At 32.6% G+C, this 17,126-nt stretch overlaps 1 pseudogene; it reads left to right on the plus strand.

The window, feature by feature from the left end:
• Positions 1-306: 306 nt before the first annotated feature.
• Positions 307-423, plus strand: LOC145291867 (5S ribosomal RNA; annotated as a pseudogene).
• The last annotated feature ends 16,703 nt before the right edge of the window (positions 424-17,126 follow it).

A 17,126-nucleotide genomic window follows, 5' to 3' on the forward strand; every position in this document is an offset into this window, starting at 1 on the left:
GCCCGCGTAAAAACCGCGACAAATAAATTTCCGGTTTGCGAAAGCTATGGATAAAAAGTTCATTCTTAGCTGCTAGTTAATTTGAATAACATTAAAAAAAAATAATCTCATACTTGAAATGAGCCAATTCAAAATCCGTGTAGAAATACTAGAAAATGTTCGCTGTAATCGTTATATTAAATTCAGATTCATATAATGTTATTTCTATTATCATCTATTACTTATGACACATGATTCCCTGAATAGCGGAGTGCCAGCAAATAACTTGAGATAAATGCGTTATCGTTGGAAAAGAATTATAGATTTATGTACGGCATAATCACGTTGACACACCGGTTCTCGTAAGATCACCGAAGTTAAGCAACGTTGAGCCTGGCTAATACCAGATGGGTGACCATTTGGGAATTCTAGGCGCTGTATGTGCTCTCCGCTTATCTCGGCATTGTTTCCAGTCGTCTTGTACCTCAACTTGCCACTGGTATGCAACAATGTTGATTCAGGAGAGGCGTGTTTAGAGGTTGCGCAAGTCTTGCCACACAAATTTCACGCGCAGGCACCCTTACAGTGGGTATCCATAGTCTGTCAAGACTGATGGAAGCCTTCATATATATATATATATATATATATATATATATATATATATATATATATATATATATATATATATGTGTGTGTGTGTATGTGCCTCTCTCTCTTTCTTTCTCTGTCTCTCTCTCTAAATATATATATATATATATATATGCATATGCATTAATGAAAACATGAAGATTTAGCGTTTACCTGATATGATAAACTAAAACTAATATAAATAACAATATTGATATATGTATATAGAAAATGTAATCCCAACCGAATAAAAAAGCTCAATACGCAATATAGAGTAGAACTCATTATAAGAGAAAGAAAATTAAAACTGTAAGTTGAACTTTACAATCAAAATTCATTGTTCGACTGAATACTCCAAAAAACAATTTGCAAAGTCCTTATCCCGCGGAGTTTCAAAGAATGCTATTCTCATGATTTTTCTCATCAGATGAAAGACAGTAATCAGCAAATTATATCTGTAGCAATAGTAGAAATTGCTAGGTAAGGCATTAGGTTAAACTACAATTTATTGCAGGTATAATTTGCCAAATCAAAAAATGAAAAAATATTGCATATGTAAAAAACTAATATAAAAAAAACGCGCATTATATTTCAGCTTGAATGAAACTTCTCTAGAGTTGATCCAAAATGCAAAATCTTTCTTGAGATAGAATGTATTCCAAGATAAATCCAGCGTGACGATGCATATAATCCGATGGGAAAGTTTTCACAAATCCGATTGGAAAGTTTACAAAACAGCTGAAATAATGGCAATTGTTTTTTTTCCGGGTAGTGCAGTAGTCCAAAGACAAGCCTGTCCTTAGTCAAGTACGATCTAATAGTAAGAAGAGAGAAATTCAAAATGAGAACCTCCATCCTCGGCTTAAAAAGAAAAATGTGATTGCAAGAGGGGGACCCGTGAAAGCTCGTAATACTGTGACCTGAAATTGTCTAGACAGAATGAAATAGATCTTTTTATGAAGAAATTCGATGTCATTATTGAAAGCAAAAGTGTGGCATTGATAATTATAATTCTTTAAGTGTTGCAGAATCATAGTTTTTTTAAAGCTGTTAAAATGTCACGATGATGATAAAGACATCAAAATAATAACAATAATAATAATAATAATAATAATAATAATAATGAATGCAAAACAATTCTCATAATAGTATAGCCAATGATCATGTATAAAAATGGTCCTCTGATTCCCAAATAAAGGAGATATTTTAAAATAGACTTGTAAATCAGATACTATCACCAATCTGACTATAATAATACTATTTTAAATAGATTTATTAAAGACGTTCGAGTACGTTGTATGTATTTCCAGAACATGTTAAAATAATATTTTATGATCATGACACGTATTTAGTTGTAATTTAACTTACTGACATTTCCATTACACTTGAAAACAAATAATTCATTTTTGGTTCATTTACTTTATGGGACAATAAAGATGGCTATTATAAGTACTTTTCGAGAAGTCGAAAATAATACAATCTTTTAATACAATATTCCCTCCTTACTTCATTAATGGGTTGCTAAATATCCCATGATTTTTGAAGTTCGATTATTAAAAAAAAAATAAGTATAACGAGAAATTAATGAATGCTCCAAGCGGGAAAATATCAATATAAAAACAAAAATAGACGGCCATTAGTATTCAAACCACCGCATATATGTACTTGCTCATGCTTTTAAGTAATGAGAATGGGAAAAGAAAGTTTCAGCCCTAGTAGTTTATTTAATTGGTATTTCTGCGTGTTAAAACGCTTGTAAACGGATTAGGCAATAAAGAAACTATCTTATCCAATGTTATTTAGTGTTTTAAAGACGACTGGTTACTGTGTAGAAGAGATACACAGCTTAATCTCCGTCAAAAACAAAACAGAATCGGTATTTTTCTACAGTAGCTCATATAAAAAATCAAAATTAAGATTTTACAATGAAAAGAAATAAATAAAACAGTATTACGTAAGTCTTTGTTATGACAGAAACGATATCTGTACAGTACATCAAAGAGAAGGAAACTTTTATTCCAAAAGCAAACAAAAGAAACAAAACAGAATGTAATATCTGACGATGAAACGTAAATCTATAAAAATATTATTGCAGTGGGCTGGGTTTTTGTTTTTGGACTGAAACGGTATTTTAATTGTAAATCATAGAATGGAAAGTTTTATGAGAAAACAAAACACACCAGAAAATAACATTTCAAATAAAAAAATAATTAAATCAAAAAGTATTACGGTAAGATTATTGTTTTGAGAGACATGATATTTTCACATAAATGAAATGAAGAAATATCATAGCAAATTATCCTAGGGCAAAATTATGTAACGTTGCGACGGCATATTTGATTGTTGCATTTGCATTCGTTTTGTATGCAGAAACCGTTTATCCGGAAGATAGGAATGACACGAGCTCATCCAATCAGTCTTGGAAGAATTAATTATCATGTTATATCAATGTGTCTATAGACCAATATATACAGCGGATGTGCTAACGGTTATATCTCAGAGGATTAGTGAATATCTTGACAAATACTTCCTTTCCAGGGCAATTTTTCTAGACATATCGAAGGCCTTCGATAAGGTATGGCATAAGGGCCCACTTCACAAGATTTCCAGCTAAGGTATCACTGGAAATATTTTCTCAAACATTAAATAATTTCTCTCGGATAGGTTCATAAGAGTAGTGGTTGATGGGCAGAAATCAGAGACCCACAGTATTAATGCTGGGGTCCCTCAGCGGTGCATCCTGGGAACCAACTCTATTCCTGATCTACATCAATGATCTCCCCAAACACATGCTTAAACAATCCTTTGATATCTATGCTGATGACACGACCATCTTATGCAGCACATACAGAACCGTAAATGACAAAGTTATCTCTAATTATCTCTCCTCTGATCATGAGCGCGTTGTGCAATGGGGGAAGAGGTGGCTGGTCACTTTTACTGCATCCAAAACCAAGCTTCTATATTTACATCATCAACGCTTTGATCCCCATCTGGCATTAATTGAAATGGATATTTCACATCTTGGGGCGGCTCCATGTTTTGACAAGCTTCTGGGTTTTACCGTTACTCCTGATCTGAAATAAAACACGTACATCACGTCTGTTGCCAAGGATGCTGGGAAAATATAGGGATCCGTCTACCGCTCGAGAAGATATCTCACTACTGATGCAATTCTCTATCCAAGTACGTATAAGGATGGAGTACTGCTGCCACACCTGGGCAGGAGCTGCTAAAAACAGCCTATCCTGCCTTGACAGAGTAAACATAGACATCGTGGTTTGGTGGGGAATGCTATTTCCTCTTCCCTGGAGACTCTCTCCCACAGAAGAGACGTTCTGAGCCTGTCTTTGTTTTATCGTTATTTCCATGACAAGCTCTAGTCTGAGCTCCAATATCTCGCGCCCCCTCGCCAAGAGAAATACCCGTCTAGCTGAAACTGCTGTCAATAATCCCCCCCACTTTTTATCTCTACCTAAATCCAAGCGTATATTCCATGAGCAGAGCTTCTTTCTCAGAAGTGCACGACTGTGGAACTCTCTTCCGTTTGCCTGTTTCCAACCTGAACTTGGATGTCTTCAAGTTCAACATAAACAAATTCCTGACAAACCGCCCCCCTTAAGTAAGATCCTCTATCAAATCTCCAATTTTAATGATTACAAAAATACTATCTCATTGATTACTGTACGCGCAAAAACCCTTATCCCTGAGTGGCCTCCGGGCCTTGATAAGTGGTGACCTTCATGTACAAAATCTTAGCAAATTAACCTTCTTAGGGGCAAGCAACATGGTTTCCGTTCTGCTTGATCTACAGCAGACGTGCTTACGATTATATCTCATATGGTTAGCGAATCTCTCGACGAAAGCCACCTTTCTAGGGCAATTCTCTTGACATATCAAAGGCTTTTGATAAAGTATGGCATAAAGGTTTACTCCAGATATCTCCAGCTACCTTATAGCTGAAAATGTCTTCTCAATTATTACATAATTTTTTCTCTGATAGGTTCATATGAGTAGTAGTTGATGGCTAGAAATTAGAAGCTCTCAGTATTAACGCTGGAGTATCTCAGGGGTTCATCCCGGGCCCAACTCTCTTCCTGATCTACATTAATGATCTTCCAAATCACATCCTTTGAAGATATTTATGATAATGGCACCACTATCTATGGTAGCACATCTTATACAGTAAATTACCAAATTCTCTCTGATTATCTCGCCTCTGATCTTGAGCATGTGGTACAATGGGGAAAGCGATGGCGTGTTACCTTTAATGCATATAAAACCAACCTTTTATCTTTACATCATCAACACTCTGACCCCCCTCTGGTATCAATTGAAAATAATGGATCTCGGCTTTGGGAGGCATCATGTTTTAGCATGCTTCTGGGCTTGACATTTACTCCAGATCTTAAATGGAACACATATATTACATTCGTTGCAAAGACCACTCGAAAAATGGTGGGATCCTTCTATCAATCCAGTACATATCTCACTGCTTATGTAATTCTCTATTTATATAAGAGCCAGGTACGCCCAAGGATGGAGTACTGTTGCCAAATCTGGGCAGGAACTGCTAGAAAGGACTTATTCTGCCTTGATAAATTTCAAAATAGACTTCGTAGCATCGTAGGGATGACATTTTCTCTTCGCTGCAACCTCTTTCTCATAGAAGAGATGTTGCGAGTTTGTCTCTGCGTTATCGTTATTTTCATGGCAAGTCCTCAGCTGAGCTCCAGTCTATGGTTCCCCCTCGCCAGAATTTTACAAGACACACCTGTCTAGCAGAAAACACTATCAATAATTCCCCCACTCTTTATCTGTGCGTAAACCTAAACGTAGATTCAATGAACAAAGTTTCTTTCTTAGAACAGCAGCCTGTGGAATTATCTTCCGTTTTCCTGCTTTCCCTCTGATTGCAATGTGGTTGCCTTCAAGTTCAACGTTAACAAGATCTGATGAATCGTTCTATAAAGTAAACACATTTACTGAATTTTCCATTATTAACGCTTACTATATTGCACAATTTCTACTGTACACTCTTTAACCTTTATTCTATAGTAACCCCTTGGCCTTGTTATGTGGTGATCCATATGTAATAAAAAAAACAAAAACAAAGCAAACAATATAACCCTCTTCGATTTTTCGAGATTATGTCTTTAAACATACGACCCGCTAGCAATCCTCTGCTAATTTCTGCAAGGAAATGTTCTGTTCAAATTCGAATTTAAACGAAAATCCACGTCCGTTTTTTCGGAACTCTTATTTGATACTAGTCCTTGACAAAAAAATAAAGCATTTAAAAACCTCAATCCTAACCTCTCTCAATCTGAAGTTGTCACAATGTCTATTTACTCTAAAGGAATAAGTTAGGTAATCGTTATCATCAGATTTAAGGGCATTCATACATAAGCGTCGCGTATTCCAAAGCGACATATTTGGTCAAAACAGCTCCTTTAGTAATTTTATGTCTCCGATAATTTCAACTCCTTTGTTTTACTCGGTAGAATAACATCTACAAATTTGCTATATTCCGTTATACCTTGTGTTTTTATTAATATATTGACTTTTCCTGAGTTCGACAAGCTTTTACAATCGGTGGAGAAAATATCCTAATAACGTTTCTAATACGCTTCAAACATCTTTTCTCCGTCTGGAACGTAGTTGAAACTTTCCACCGACTTAAATATGGTGTTAATAGGATTTCCTTTATTTTCCTCGTTTTTGTTTAATTTCTCCAGAATAAACATTGGAATATCAAAATGATTGTTCTGCATTCATTCGGACTTGCTTCTTTGAGCAATTCGGTTTGAAATTCCCTTTGCTCATTTTGGTATTTTTCATGATATTTCTCGTTCTCTAATGATAGAGGTGTAAAACGTTCACAATCTCTCTCCTCTTTCATTTTCTTTTCAAGAACACAACAATATGTTCATTTTGTGTTGTTTGCTATTTTGGCTGCGTAATTTATAAGGTCAGCTGTTCATTTTGACGCTGCTGACTATCCTGCTGTGATCTGAACAATTGTACTATGACTTTGGAAAACTCCCCCATGTTTAGAAACAAATATATATCCAACATTGAATATATTTTAATTTGGGTAACTCACAAATAGAATATAAGTTGAACAAAAGAAATTGAACCAACTTACGTGTTTTTTTTTAATTTCCTGCCTTGCCGTAAGTCCGTGATAATCAGCTTTTCATATTCTTGGGTCGGTGATTTTTTTTTTACTCTCTGCGAGTATGAATTACTTCACTTGCAACAAAAAACAACGAGTTTCTATAACTACTTTTTAGAAATTGTATATTGTTTGTTTTTACTTTTTTTCACGGCACTTCTGTTAGCGTATTTGCTGCTTCCGATTTTGATTTATCATCAGAGGTAAATTCGTCTCTAAAGAATTGGACAAACAAAAAATATATTTTTAAAAAGTGTGTTATATTTTCAAAGGTGGCATCATGTTTTTGTCTGTACTTTAATTCTATATATGCTTTAGTAGTCGAACAGGTTTGTACATTTATGGTTGCAGAGTACTTTTTTTCAGTTTAAAATCACCGGTATTACTGTAACGACATATTTTATTTTTTTCTGAGTGAACATTTCTTAATGCTTAGTTGTCCTTTAACGACTATTAAATATCCTGAAGTGCTTAATCATTCGTCGTTAAAGTAAGGTTAAACTTCTTTCTGCATGCGTAATACTCCTTCTACGCATTTATAAAGTTAGCGCTTGTTAATTAATAATTTTTCTCTTCCGCCTGTATTCTTCAATAACTCGTCCCATTGTTGAAGGCTCTAAATTACTTATTTTTCTCGGCATGGTTCTTTCGTACCTCGTCGTCATTGTTGAAATTCGATTGAACACATGGAAATGGATAACTACAATAAAAAAAGTACAAAAAAGAGCAGATATATTGAGAGCAAGGAACCGTATACTATATTTACATAGAGCCCAATGTTATACTCATGGGGAGCGTCTCTGTAAAAGGATGTCGGCGTAGTAGTCGACGATTTGTTGTTTTTCATATTCTCCTGTGGGTCGCTCGTTTGTCTCTCCGGTCTATACGATACCTACCATATTTATATAATTGACACTCCATGTACGCTAACTGGTAGATCCTACCACAACACTGGCTTATAGTCTGCATGAAATATATTATATGGGTCATATGTTGTGCAAACCTATTGTGCATATGTTCCAAAAGAAACTTCTGCAATCAAAGTATTATGTATACGGATAATGCCAAACATGAATTAAAAATCACAGGGAAATAAACTGATGAGCATGAAACGAATTTAAATTAAAACATTTGAAAAATAATATAAATAGAAACTCGTTCATACTTCATGAAAGTATAACATGTGATACAAAAGAAATAAATAAATACATTACTGACCGATAAATCTGAAACAGGCATCATGATTATATGGTAATTATACGAATTTATGCAAACAAGATAAGGCATGAGGGAATAATGGGTGTAGGTTTTAAGAGAATAAAAGAAACTAGGACTATAAATCCGAAACACTCAGCGAAAAATGATACAAAAAATATAACCAAAGAATTATAAAACAACAAAAGTACAAAAACAAAGAGAAAACGTATTAATTAAAAAAAAACACTTAAAACTATAAATGATAAGATGATGAAAAGAAAGAAAGGAATAATAAAATGCAAAATGAAATAATGAAGGAGTTATTTATATATTTCAAGAAAAAATGAACATTCCAGGCGGTGAATTTCAATGATAGTCGCTTAAATTGGTCAGAGTTTATTCGGAAAATATAACAGAATGTAAGAATTGCAGAATATATAAGTAACAGAATAACTGATTAATGAAATAGTAAATCAAATTGAATTACAAAATAAAAATACACCGTGAAAAAGAGTTACAGAAATAACATCAGATAAACCGAAATAAAAATCAATAAAAAGGGACTAAATAAGTGAGAAGAAGCTACTTATTTTGCATTATTTATTCCCACTTTGTTTTCTTCTGACTTACTCACATTTTTATAATTCTTTCGCGATCCAACTTTGCATTACCATGGAAACGAACAGTGAAATCCACATTTCAATTTTCTGGTCAGTTTCCTGTTTCTCAATTGGATAAGATGGGAGACGAGAAAGAAATAGAGACGATAAAAAAGAATAAATAACTATACCAACAACGACACTTGTACTAAAACCACCGTTGACGCCGATAACGATGACGATGATCGCCGTGAAAGTCATAAAAATCTACGCGTAAAAGAACAATTCAAAACAAAAATATAAACGGCGCCAACGATCATCATCCCCTTCGACAGTGTCAGATGAAAAAATAAAATAAAAAACATACACTGCTAGAAATCAAGAAGCGAGGATTGTAAAACAAAAAAATTAAAAAGCTAAAATAGGACGAATAACACATCATGTTTGAACAAATAAATACTAGCAGAAAAATATCTACGTAACGTAATAGGGCACGCAACTTCTATGTGTGTCTATTTTTTCTATGCTTTTATTATTTTAATAAACCAGTAAAACATGTATTCATTGTAATTAGGCAATTGCACTACTGAGCATATTGCCGAAGGTTAAAAAGGGTGTAAATTGATTTAAAAAAAAATGTTCGAATTTCAAAAGGAAAAGGTTACTACTAGGAATTTTATTTAATCGGTATATTTTACAACTGACATTGGTATACACCGTCATTTATGGTGTATTTACACAAAACTTTGACATTTTATCCACTAAAGGCATAGCTAGAATAAATTAGAAGCCTTTAATACATAAAGATATAAAATGGCGGGTACGGCTGGTTATATAAAGAGTAACAAAAACATTATTATCTATACATTTTTTCATAACTTACTAGACACACTTGCACACCTATATATATATATATATATATATATATATATATATATATATATATATATATATAACATAGCATTGGTACCCAGCGTTGCCTGGGTTGACATGAAGTTCCGTTTGAAACACCCCGATATACTAATTATTTTCATTATGGACAACGCGGATACCCCCCATAATGTTCAGTCGTCAGTGTTTGCGATCGAAATTACAATTGCGATCCAAATTATTCAATGTTGACTGATGTTTTAGTAGCACGCTCTGTGAATTACATACGTCATTTCGTTTAAAACCCCGTGGAAATGACAAAGTTCGATGAATATAGTTCCGAGTTTTTCAAAATTCATTTGTAGGCGGCTGAACATGTTACATCGATGATAACAGTAATTTAGATTAAACACGAAATGCGAACAACTAATCCTTATCTTAATGATTCGGCAATGAATATACGCGTTGTATAGTTGATAGAAAATGATATTCATAATGTTTTATTTATGTTGCTATAGCTATTAGACATTAAACAAAAATTTAAACGAGTATATGTCAAGCGTATTGTGCATCTAAATCTTAAAAGAGAAATGTCTTATAGTAACGGTTTAATTGTGTGTGTGGGTGTGCTATTATGAAATATGTCGAGGAAAGGTTTTGTATTGCTTACTTTTAGTTGAGAGTATAACACGAGTTACACATGTGTTATATTACATTATTTGAAAGTTTTTTATCCGGATCATTGTGATTTATTGTCCAATGTTGTACGTTAAGTAGCAGAGTTCCGGAAATTGTAATTCTTACAAATATCAGCGTAAAGAAAACCGAAGCAGCCTCGCATTACATAAAAAACCAAGCGCATTGGAAGGAGATCGAATTTCGACCGGTTGTATTTTCATGCAAACATAAAGGTCTTCATGCGGATGCTTATGCTGTTTTTATTTATTGCTTCGGTTCAGAACTGTAGCTTTACACTTTTGCTGAAACATTTTTAATCAAACTTCATCTACAATCAACATAATTATTCTGTTCTTCCTATATACATCTGAATGTTACATTTTATTCCTCTATTTTCTCCTGTTTTTTGTTTACTTTTATTACGTGAGTGACTTCTTCAATTTGTATTCCATACATCTCTTCGTTTTTTCTTAGCTTAAACCAATTCTACAACGTTTTATATTTAAGACATTGTTTGTGCTATATATTCGTTTGTTGTGTTGAATTATGTGGGTGTATGTTTATTAACCCTATATTTGCCTTAATTTCTAAAGGAATAGCTAACTAAAATATACACAAGTTTCAGAAATATTTATTGTATTCACTGAGCAAGAATTTGTCATAACTCGTAGTGATATACCACCTATATTAATAAAAACAATATATCTGCCCCATAAACAAACATGCGAACTTATTGGGACGAAATTATGAATATCCAACAATGTTTTTTTTTTATGTTTCATACCTACACACACACACGCACACACACACACACACACACACATATATATATATATATACGCACATTATACAAAGCATGATTTAGAGACACATATATCCTCTTACTATATGCAATAAGGATACTGTTAAAGGCGTATTATATGTTTGTCATAACAAGGAAAATATTATACACTGAATGTTTAAGGACATTTATTAGTATGAATTTTATAAGTAATTAGCGAATATGCAGGTATATTTCGGAAACCCGATTAAATTCATTTAGTCTTCCATTATAAATTACCTCATAATTTTCAACCATATCGATCAGTTGCTTGTGCAAGTTGGAACCATATCACATTGACCCCGGTAGGAGCTTCACATGCTTCCCAGCATTTGCATAGTTCACTATACAGCGTTATTTTCATCGCATCATTAAGTGCCTATTGTTGATTGATAAACTATTTTTCTATTCAATGTGTTTAATCCTATTTTACATTAAATGTCAAATGTTATGTTTCAATTGCGCTCCAAACCGAAAGGTACCATATTTTTGCTTTTTGAATGTTCGTGGATTCTTGAAAATTCAGTATGTTATATCTATACATTATATGAGATGGCTGTCCAATATCTATGGTTTCCGGTTTTAATGAACAGCTGCAACATTAATTAGAATACATGTTATTAAAATCTGATTGCCGCATCTAGTTTATTTAAAAACTGTCATTTGAACGTGGGAATACGTTAAAAGAGCTACACACATAATTATAGATAATAAAATTGTTGACAATACTTGGAAAACGCCACAAAATCATTTAGAATTCTTCAGATTTGTTTTGGACCATCATGTTTTAATCGAACATCAGGTTTTGAGTTGCATAAAAGATTTTGACAGATGATGAATGGTTTGGAAGAGTAAGGAAGTCAGAACACCAGAGTTTTGGGGCTAAATTAATAGTTTTATGGATAAGCATCGTCGTGTGTCTGTAAAGAGGGTAAGTGCTCACTTTGATGTCAATGTGAGAACGGTACACACAATTATGCGGAGTATCTGCGAGCATTCCTCCGAAAAATGTTCAGTGAAAATTACAGGTGATTTAACCAAGACGAGAATCAAGACTTCTTTACTCTCATTATAATCCAGACGTTGCTTCCTGTGATTTTTGGTTAATGCCTTAGCCCGACCGAAAACCTTAGATCCTCTCGTTATTTGATAGATGAAGAGATAAAAGCAATTTACCTTACACTGGAAGAAGTCAATGAAGCCTTCTAGAAGTGCATTGAAGTCGGACGAGATTACTTCGATATTGGATAGAGTTTTATGCGTGCTATCAATTAAATTGCTCACACGAAAAAAGTATAGAAACTTTATCACACAACCTCGTGAAATTTAGATCATAGCAAATTAGAAAGAACTTTTTGTTCATTCCATATGTCTTGCCTTAATTTTTGTAAGGTGATAATGGTTTGAATTTAAGTTTGTATAGAATAATTATTATAATGGTTCAATTGAGTTTTAAGCAAATACATATATCTTAAAAGCTGTACACACTTGTTTTTGTTTTATATGTGGGAGGTTTCGGTATGTAATTCAATAAAACTGCAAAAATCACTTGTGTTAGGCTGTGTAATGTGTTTATATTGGTAAATAAACGCATTTCCTTCTTACATAAGATTATATTGATTATAAAATACGATACATATCGAATACATTCTCATAAAAATAATACTGACACCCACAAAAAGTATGACTGTGTGAAATTTTCAAAAAATGTATATTAGTTTACATATATATATATATATATATATATATATATATATATATATATATATATATGTATATATATGTGTGTGTGCGTGTGTGTGTGCATGTGTGTGTGGGAGTGTATGTGTATGTGTGTGTGTGTGTGCGCGTTCGTATGTGGGTGTGTCATTATCAGGTTTTAACCAAGAGTTTTCTGAAGATTCGCTCATCTGAATTTCTAAGATAAAATTTAAATTCTTGTTATTATTGATGCCGGTTTTAATCAGTACGTTCCAGCCACACACCGAGAAAACGATTTAGTGAATAACCAAAGTGATAACTTGCTGTTTATTGATTTTGAATTCCAATCGAATACCTGACTAAGACAAGCAGATAAATTTAATATGAAAAGCAAGATTTGACATGTTTTCTGTCAATTGTTTCGCTTACCGAAACAGAGTATTGAAAATAAACAGTTTAAAAAATACAAAAAACAACATATTAAACAAATTTTTTTCATGAAATCTATAGTTTTTAATATGACTTATTTACATTTAGGCCAAAGATTAAAAAACAAATCTAAAGAAATATATATTATGTAATACATTCTGTTAAGGATTTGGTGCGTCTACAATTAGATAAGGTGCACGTTTTCTTTGCATATAACAAAATAATTAAATCGTAGTATTTGCTATAATCATAATGAGTTATCAATGCTACTAAAATACTTAAAGTTTACTGAGAGTAAACTTATCTCATATATATGAAGGAGGGACTATTCTCCTTCAAACGTATTAACTTTTGTTCACTTTTCCTATTAAAAAAAACAACGTATAATTAGCGCATCAATAAAAAAAGCACCTTAAAGCAATATTAAAAGGAATGGGAACGGATAAAATGCATTTAGTGGAGGTGTTACATTAAATACTCTCTGGATAGCCTAATTTTTAAATTTGAATGATATATATATATTTATATATGCATATATATATATATATAAAACTGACGTGGTGTGGGGTAGATATACATTATATGGTTATATATACTCTATGGTTAACTAGTATTATGCTAAGCTGATAACATATATTGATAGCAGAGGTATCAATGTTCAAAATGTGTCTATTATATTTTAAGCACTTGTTGGTAATTAAAATTGTGTCGTTTGCATACGAATATGGTCCCAACATAATTGAAATAAAAACTCTAAATAAAGCGTTTACAATGGGGTTTTTTAATAAAAAATAAACTAAAAATAAAAACTGTTCAAATCGTTTTTGATATATATGCGCCAAAATTACTGTGATACGTATTTCGGTTTGAACAGTAGTGATATATTAAAATTGTAGGAAGCTGCGTTCATACAGGAACTCAGGGAAATTGAAATTCGTCACAAAATTTTATAATATTTTTGTTTATACCTATTCGCTAAAGTATGATTATATAAGTATGTTTCTATTTGAAGCCAGATGGTATAAAAATAAATAATAAAAAATATGGCGTCTGCATTTCCGTCTCGCCTGCAGAGAATAAGCTATTTTGCACAGTATCAGAAGGGTTTTCTATATAGATCTACATAAGCATATTATGATAAGTGTGTTTCAGTTGGAACAAGTGTAGTATAGCTTTCATAGTATATTTTTATATTAATATTATTTTTACTAAAATATAGGTTAAGAAAAATAAGTTGATTGTGAACAATTTCGAATCCAATTAAGATGAATGAAATAGAATTTGACAAAAAATAATGTTTGAAAAAAGGTGTAACTGTTAAACTGTTGATAGTTTTTATATATGAATTATTAAATGTAATTAAATGCTGTTAGTTTATCTCTTACATTTTTTATCATGGATTATGTAAATATTGTTCAAATCTTATTTCAGTCATCTAAATTCGTTTCGACAATATTGCCAAAGAACTTGTACGTAAAACACCTGATTATATTTTTGATGGGGAGTCAGTTAATATTATCAAACAAATAAACTAAAGAAGGGGTAGATATAGTAGGTCAAAATAAAACAATGTACATTTTTGACGTATAAATTAAGATTTTGAAAGAAAATAGAGAGTCAGTCGCTAATCATTTGGTCTCTGATGAGAAAAGGGAAGATACTGAATTTTTAATTGTTCATTGTAATATAAAATTAAAATGATTTTCCATGATAGATACTTTGAATTTTTTATTAATTTTATTTACTAGTATTTTAAAATAGTTTATTCATTTTTTACTAGTATGTGTAAATGTTTTTTGAAAATGTATTCATTTTTCGGAAGTCTGTTTAAGTTTTATTTATCGCATTAAAAGTTATTTTTAAGTAAAAATAATTTAAAAATACAAAACATATTTTTCGATATAGTCTTTTTACCACATCTCGCTTTAGTCCAAATCATTTTAATACAGATGTGTGTATTTTTGTTTTTGTTATTAAAAATGTATTTTATAGAATCACTCCCGTTAGAATTATGTTTGTATGATGGTCATTCTATTTCTTATGAGAGCAGCCATCAGGAAAACATCACAAACTCAATTTTGAGTATTTATTAATGGGTATTACACAAAACATGCAATTAGCATTTTAGACGATTAAATTACCGACATGGAACGAAGTGACACCTTTTATAGCTGATGAAATTTTCCGTAAAGGTACATAATTTTAATTCCAGAGATAACATGCTGACACGTGTATGTGAAACGCACAGATCTTATGGCAACTTCAATATGCTATGCAGTTTGTATATAAAGAAAATGGATACCATTTGGGTGTTACATAGTTTGGAAATACCATAAAAATATTTCATGTATGGATTTTATGCGTATTATTTTGTGATCAGATATAATTCATTCAATCATCTCTTCCATCAGTTTGCAGCTGATGTGTTTACATAAATTGGAGCAGAAAAGTGTTATATATTAAAACTCATCAAAAGAAGGTTAGAGTAGATCCTACATATTGCTCAAAGATCATATAAGTAATGATGGGCAAGGACGTGGTATAGGCCGATGTGCATTCTACATACTAGCCTAACAGCTATTCCACAATATATGCAAGTAGGGATCTAAGACACAATGATATGTCAGAAATTATGTAAAACCAGACCTTTTTGCAACATTCACTTCAATTTTAAAAGGGAAAGAAATTCAAAGTAACTTTCTCCTAGAAAAAAGTACGCTAATCGACGGGAACTTATGTATATGAAGTCTCGCTTGAAGACAATCAAAGTGAGTAATCTTATAAACGAATCAGAAATCGTTGGCCCACTTCGATGCTACATGTATACATTTGAGTGGCAAAAGAGAGACCAGCCCTGTCGGTGGGGCATAAGAATACACCGACTTCCCCCCCTGCAGAGGGTAAAAGTCCCTCAATGGGGGTCCTGGATATGACCATAAACTATATCCTGTGGTGAGGCTCCAGCTTGCGGGCTTTGGGGAGTGTGGAGCCACCCTTTAATTACCATTATCCCAGGTCCACTCTGACCCGAAGTGGTAGTACCTGTTAGGGTTCCAACTATGGGTTTAATAGAAACCGACTTGAAAACAACAAATATATTCTATTAAAATATTTTTCTCCAAAATCTTTGGATTCGTCATTAAATAACCCGAAAAGGGTTGATATGACGTAAAACAAAAACAACTAACCAACTAAAAGAGAGACCTACCATATGCGACTATATTATTGTGGCTTTACAGAATAATCAACTACAATCAAATTAATTCCCTTATATCAGTTGGATTATCTTGTATAAAAACTAATCTAACGTAATTAAAAATTGACCTTATATACAAACTAATCTAACGTAATTTAAAATAGGAAAGAATCACATTGTGCATGACCTTCATAGTAATAGCAATAGAAATCGACCTAGAATGGTTCATGCCCAATGTACAAAAAGATACCGTAACATTTTTACATAAAAAAATAGTTTAGTGAGGACAGTTGCTCTTCCTATAGAAGATCGCCTGAAGATGATTACTTTGGAACTGTGTTTGGCAAGCTGGATGTTAGCAATAAGCGGATTGTACGTTTCTTTCCCTTAATTTCTAAGACATTCAATGCTCACGGAATCAATGTTTATTTTCACAATTCTGTGGAGTCTATTATATCTATTAAATATCTTTGCTAATGTGTAACTAAAATAAATTATATGCCGCCCTGTTTTCTTTACAAAAAACTTTCGTTATGAAGTTATCGAAATATTAAAGCATTTTGACGTATTTTGAGGTCTCCGGTTCATAAATATTCCTCTAATACAGCAGGCTGCAGATACTCTTGAAAATGATCAGAGCGTTATTTCACAAGCGAATATGTTACACATCTGTTATATATTGGAGTTTCATTGAGAGAGTCTTATTAGAAGTGATGCTGTATCTTAGTGAGTGTTCTTGTCTTATTATAGAGAGGGATATTGTAAGACTCAGAGAGAGAGAGAGACAGAGAGAGATGTTTAGAAGTTGTAAGAGACTTAGAGAGATTGTTCATGTTAGGAGAGATTCTTATA

The sequence above is a fragment of the Euprymna scolopes genome, chromosome 12, assembly GCF_053919585.1.
Source record: "Euprymna scolopes isolate OS-2025 chromosome 12, ASM5391958v1, whole genome shotgun sequence".
NCBI classification, from domain to species: domain Eukaryota; kingdom Metazoa; phylum Mollusca; class Cephalopoda; order Sepiida; family Sepiolidae; genus Euprymna; species Euprymna scolopes.